The sequence below is a fragment of the Cuculus canorus genome, chromosome 1 (assembly GCF_017976375.1).
Source record: "Cuculus canorus isolate bCucCan1 chromosome 1, bCucCan1.pri, whole genome shotgun sequence".
In the NCBI taxonomy this organism is placed as follows: Eukaryota; Metazoa; Chordata; class Aves; order Cuculiformes; family Cuculidae; genus Cuculus; species Cuculus canorus.
This window is the reverse complement of record NC_071401.1, coordinates 110,512,776-110,518,775: the sequence shown is the minus strand read 5'-3', so window position 1 is coordinate 110,518,775 and position 6,000 is coordinate 110,512,776. Positions and strand designations below refer to the sequence as shown.

Below are 6,000 nucleotides of genomic sequence, written 5' to 3'. Positions count from 1 at the left end.
CAACTCAGCTGAAAGGGATGTGGTGTGGTGCAATGTAGCGTGGGAGGGAGCCCTGGTTTTGAGGATGCCTTTTTGGCCCTGCTGGGAAAGGCACGGTCATGCTCTGTGGTGCCCCTGAGGGCGGCAGCACCTTGCTCTAAAGAGCATTGAGACCTTGAGGATGACGCTGATAGCAGACCCTTGAATGAAATACATTCAAAGACATCTCACTAAGAAACTGACCTCCCCTGTCTTGTCCCAACAATGCTGTGCTAGTAGCCCCCTTGATGCTGAACCCATTTTCCTTCCCTGCTGGTCTTGACCTGCTAGGTCTCTAACTGGGGTTAGAATACTAAACTGGTTGTGTGCTCTTCACTTTTTTGCTCTTTCTTACTTATTTTTTTCCATTTAGAACAGGCATGTCCAGCAGATGTACTGCCTGTCCTGCATGGTCTTCTCAGGACAGCCTACTACCTCTTTACACCAGTGACACTGGTGCTGCTTCCACTCCCTTCTCTCTTTGCATCCCTTCATTGGAACCTTTTGGTGAGTCACAACAGTTATATTTATGTCTAACAGAGCCAGGCTTTGTGTGAGTTGTTTTATTTTTCAGCAAACTCTCTCATCTGCTCAGTCATGGGATGGCAGCTGGTGCTGCTATGGTGGGGAGCATCTCCAGCTTGTTTTGCTCCATCACTCCATTTGCCTCTTGCACAGGGTTCCCAGCTAAATGAAAGACAGAAGCCAAATGTATCTTGTGTAGGGCAATGGCTCCTGCTCCCCACCTCCCACAGCTTGCTGACCTGGAGACCTCTGGGCATAAACAGAAATCAGTGTTAGTGGAAAATTGGTGCAGCCCCCAGAAGGTCCTTAGGAAACATGTGAGCCTGGATGGAGCCAGCTGTTCTGTGTGGGAAAGCAAGAGCTTAGCCCAGATGACGTAGAGGAGAAAAAGTGAGCCAGAGCTGGAGCACGTTATTTGTCTTGTGGACAAGGAAATGAGTGGCTTGGGCTGGATGTGGGGTGAATGGCACTCGGACAAATTTTGAGGAGTGACCTCCAAGGTAAGCTGAAAAAGCCATAGATGTGAGCTCTAGTGAAAAATATATTGGAAATCCCATTGCCTCAGGAGGCTGATTGGGCAGTGTATTTCTATTTGTAACTATTAGTTGGGTCTTTGCACGAGCTTACTGCAGTCTTATCTTTACAGGGAGAGGCACAAACCCAGTAAAGGGACAGTCACATGCGCTGTCTGATGCACAGCTCCTCCATTTACTTCTGGGCTGAGTTCATGTGATAGACAAGCATCCAGAGTATCTAACAAGAGAAGAATCTCCTTTGAATGCTGAGGAGGCAATTCAGGTTGCAAACATTATTTCAAACATAATCTGTGTTCTGGGGTCTGGGCTGGACATGGCTATGGATACTGTGAACTGTGTGTGTTAAGCAGGGTGATTGGTTGGTGCTAATGGGGAGGCCACAGCTTTTTAGACTTACAAAATCCACTTGGGCTCTGCGTGTGTGTTTTGGGGGTAATCTGGACTCACACACCAAATGCCCTCCCTCATGCCACTGCCATGGATTCGAGACTCAAAGCAGAGGGTGAGGCAGCATCTTCTTTGTGAAGTGAGTTGAAATGGTTCAGTTTTCCTTCAGATGTTTCTGGGGGACCAGACATGTTAACACAGCTGCGGCTGCGTCTCCACGGGGATGTTGTTTTTTCAAGCTGAAACCAAGAACATTTCTCTTAAACATGCACTGAGGATAAAAGTGATTATGCTGGAAGGACCAGTGTTGTTGCTTGAGTGGTGCTTTGGCTCAGACTTCTTACCTCAAAATTGGAGAACTGTAAGATCTAAGCTTAATTTAGGCTGGATGAGACCCCCCTGGAGACATCTAGTTAAAAACCCAGTGAACCCCCAAATGAAGCACGTAGACTGTGAGGTATTATTGTGTTGCTGAGTAGGGAAACTTTGGAAATAAATCTTGGCTTATTGGGATTCAGCAGGACTTTTATGGTAATGTAGCAGGGGTGAGAGTTTGAGCTTGGCTGCGGATTGCATCCAGACTCTTGGATGCACACGTCACCCTCCAGAAGGGTAGTGGTGCTGGTCCAAGCATGATTCCTCACTTCATTGTGGATATAACACTGCTGTCTTCGCCCTTCCCTGCTGTATCTGGCTGGGACAGTGTGCTCTACACCAGGCATCATGGTTGTGTGCTCCTTGCTTCAGCTGGGTAAATAATTGCCTCTTTTGCCCTCTGCAATGACTGTATGTCAGTGCAGTGAAAGAAGAATAAGGGTTGCGTGACTTGCTGCTTTGACCCCTGTGGTGAAAGGATGTTAGGAACGTGGTATGTGGAGCAGGCACACATGGACCCAGAAAACAGCTGGGAGGAGGCCACCTTTCATGTCCCACAGCTTCATGGGGGTTGTGGTTTTGCCTTGCTGCTCTTGCTCCCTTCTCCCAATGGTGTTCTACGCAGCACTTTTCCCTTTTGCAGTCAGGGGAAGAAAGGAAGGTGCTTAGAAACCTGCTTGCTAACTAGAAGCAGTCATCCTACCCTTGGTAGAAGGTGTATCTTGTCGCACAGAAGGTTAATGTGTCCACTGTTTCTGCTCCCTGGGTCTCTGAGCATGTGCTCGCAGGGGCCCATACCCTTCCCCAGACCTCCCAGGTTTGCATGACTTTGCAACTGTGCTTCTTGCTACTGGTTGGTCTGGACATACAAAGGGAACAAATGTTGGATGTTATTTAGCACTTCAGTCAGGTCATGCTGCAGCCAGGAAGTGCAATGGTTCATAATGGAGAACATATGGGATCTCACGCAAACAACCTCACTTAGTCCGTCCTTGTTTCCCTGCCTGTAAAAGGGAAATAATAATTCAGTACCTCAAAGAAGAGCTGTGAGGCTTGGTTAACAAATTAAGATTTGCAAAATGCTAACAGCCCTTCATCCAGAAGATGTGGCCAGAGGGTGTAGTGTTTTTAATCATAGAAGCATTGCCAGTCTGTCTCCTTTTCTTGCACTGGACAGAAAGGAGACACTAGGTGGCCTGTTTGAATGGCAGATCATGGTGCACGGGGAGCTCAGTGGTCCCTGACCTCAAGGAGATCCCTGGGGATCATGCTGTATGGGATGGGATCATAGCAGTGGAGTTACCAGCCCATGTTCAGCTGCATGATGGCTACCCCGCGGCCCTTGTGCCAACAGTGCCCAAGGGGAGATCAGTCCCAGGTGGTTGATGGAGGTGTTGGATGGTTTCTCTGGCCCTGTCATCCTCATAATCATCTGGGTTTGTTTCTCATTGCTTGCATGGAAAACAGGTACCTACCCATGCAGCCATCCTTGCACATGTGTGCTCTACATCAAACACTGACTCCAAGAGCAGTAGCACTGAAAAAAGCCCCCACAGATAACAATATTTCCCCAGACAGAAATGTAAAGTAAAAGTCAAGGGACTATTTATTATTTTTAACTCCTCCACCTCCTTTTTTATAAGTAATGCTTTTTGTTTTGCCTTGAAGGAAAGCACTACATATCTTTATCTTAGAGCTGGTTTTAAAATATCATTTTCCTTTTCCATACTGTCTCTTCTGCTTAAGATGAAAGCAACAGTCTTTAGAGGAGAGAGCTGGCTAAAGCAGAAACCCTTCCTCTTCCTCCTCCTCATCCAGGGCACTGTGTCCTTGCTCCTTGCATCCCTCACTTTCGGAACTGGTTTCTAGAGGAGCAGGACATAGCCTTTGTTCTGTCTCCTCATTGACAGTCTCTGACGCACACACTTCCTTTGCACCAGGCTGATAGGTATTTTTTTGGTCTGTTTTCTTCTGTTGAGCCAAACACACTAATGTAACAAGCTTGAGGCTCAAGACCTTTCAAAACCAGAAGTTTGGGCTCGTGTAACACAGGAGATCCTCTCCAGTCTTCTATGGTAGGGGTAGTAAGAAGTCCTCCTGGGCCTAAAGACTAATGAGAATCAGGGTGGCTGAGTTGCACTGCGACCAGCAGTGTTTTCATTTGGTCAAGACAAGACCCTGACTCTTAGCAGCTCAGTATGGCCTGAAAACCCGGAAGTGTGAGCATGCAGCACAAAGAAATTGTCCCCAAAACCCCAGCTGCTGCTACCTGGCCAGAGAAACCAAACTGCTGTGAGAGCTCACTGGTCCAACAGCGTGAAAGAGGGTCCCTGGCATTCACCCCCCAAGAGGAAGATATGGCACCAGCACTGTTGCCAGGCTGGGGACTCATCCTGACAATCCTGCCCGGTAGCTGGTGAAAATCTGTCAAAGCTGAGATGCACTGAGCAAACAAACTTGCCGGTAAATGAAGTGGCATTTTTCCAGAGAAATTTTCACTCAGCAGAAACTATGCAGCTGCATCTGATATGGACTCTGTAAATGGCCATTAGCCTGTTGCGGATGAGAGCAATATAATTGAATTTAAGGAAAAGACTTAGGAGGGAATAAACTAGTTCTTTTGCATAGTTTCCCAGAACCTATTTTTTTTTCCTCAAGTTGATAGCTGAAAATGTCGAAAGGTTGCAGTTAATACATGGAGACGAAAATAAGAACCAAAGGAGGGCAAATGAGAGAGAAAACTAGGAATGTCCATCTTCACTAAAGCTGGGCGTATGTAGCAATAAACGTTCACAAAATGTGCTTGTGAATAAAACATGCAGCTTGTCTTCCTTAGCGATTGTGACCCATTTTATTCCCAAACACTCTGTTGAAAAAAGATTTTCTACCCACAAAGATGTTCACAAAAGCAAGCTATCTTTTAGAGTAATGTGAATAAATATAATTGAATGCTCAGGCTGGCGTTATTCTCGAAGCCGTTTTGAAGAGCCCTATCAGTTGCATAATAGGCTCGTGGAACAATTCGACATGATTGCAAATAACTTGCGACGAGGAGAGGATGTTTCTCCCGCCTATGAAGCATCGTGCCTAGCTAGAAGCGATACAGGATGACTTACATGACCAATGGCGTAATGTAAACGGTGAATGAGGAGTAGGATATTTTCAGCAAAAGGAACCCAACTAAGCCATATGTTAAAATGCCTTCACACAAACTGCTTGTCACAGCCATCCAAAACGCAATCCCATCTGTAAGTAGACAGGCTGCTGGCTGATAATTTGGGGACAGATAACGGGGCTGTGCTTGTTGGAGGATTTATATGCAGTGAGCAATTTGATCAGCTTTAATCATATGTGACAGCAATGTGAAGTGTAAAGTTGTGGTCAATCAGTTTGAATTAATCCTTCCATCAATGTCACTGAACTGAAGATCAGGGTAAGTTTTGGCTATTTTCTCTCTTAGCCAATTGCCAAGAGGAATGTCTCTCTCTGCTCGCTGGTATCCCCACTTTTCCTGCACTGTCCTACATTCCTCTTTATGAGCCTTTCCCATCCACAATATCAAGGCAGAAATGGAAAATAGTTGTCGGTTCACACAGAGTCCATTCACCTCTGGCTGTTGCAAAGTCCTCTCCAGTGGGTTTTTCATTTTTTTCTGTGTGTAGCAATGAGTTGCTTTTTGTACGTTCAAAAGGCCTGGGCTTTCCCGGCATCTCCCGGATGGCTATTACACATTAAACTATAATTGCACCGTCAGGGAGTTTTCCTTTCTGACACTCTGCCAACATGTTCCCTTCGAAAAAAAAATTATATCTATCGAGGTTAGCAGCTTGGGCAGGAAATAATCCAGACAAATGGAGACTGCCCAAACTTTGGGCCAATTAATCTGAAACAGATCTCCATTGAGAGAGTGATAGTGGAAATGCTGAATGAGATCTGTGGGGAGTGGCCGGCAATTTAGCTAGGCTATAAACTTGCAATTCAGATGCTGGTGGCAGCACTCAATGATTATGGGCTACAGAGAGGGCAGAGGAGGATTCTGCTGCATTGGGCAAGGGATGATGTATTTGTGGGCAGCACCTACAACGCTGTGTGCTTCAGGCATCCCAGGGCCAGCTCTGTATTAGCAAACTGCTCGTAGTTTCTAGAGAGAATGGCCAGC

General features: G+C 46.3%; 1 long non-coding RNA gene across 1 annotated transcript in view; it reads left to right on the top strand.

Moving 5' to 3' along the window:
- Nucleotides 1-936: 936 nt before the first annotated feature.
- The window catches only part of LOC128853890 (uncharacterized), a 33,573-nt gene continuing 28,509 nt past the window's right edge, over nucleotides 937-6,000 (top strand). The window contains exons 1-2 of the long non-coding RNA XR_008452711.1: nucleotides 937-1,043; nucleotides 1,190-1,341. This is a non-coding gene — a long non-coding RNA (uncharacterized LOC128853890). The remainder of the gene's footprint in view (nucleotides 1,044-1,189; nucleotides 1,342-6,000) is intronic.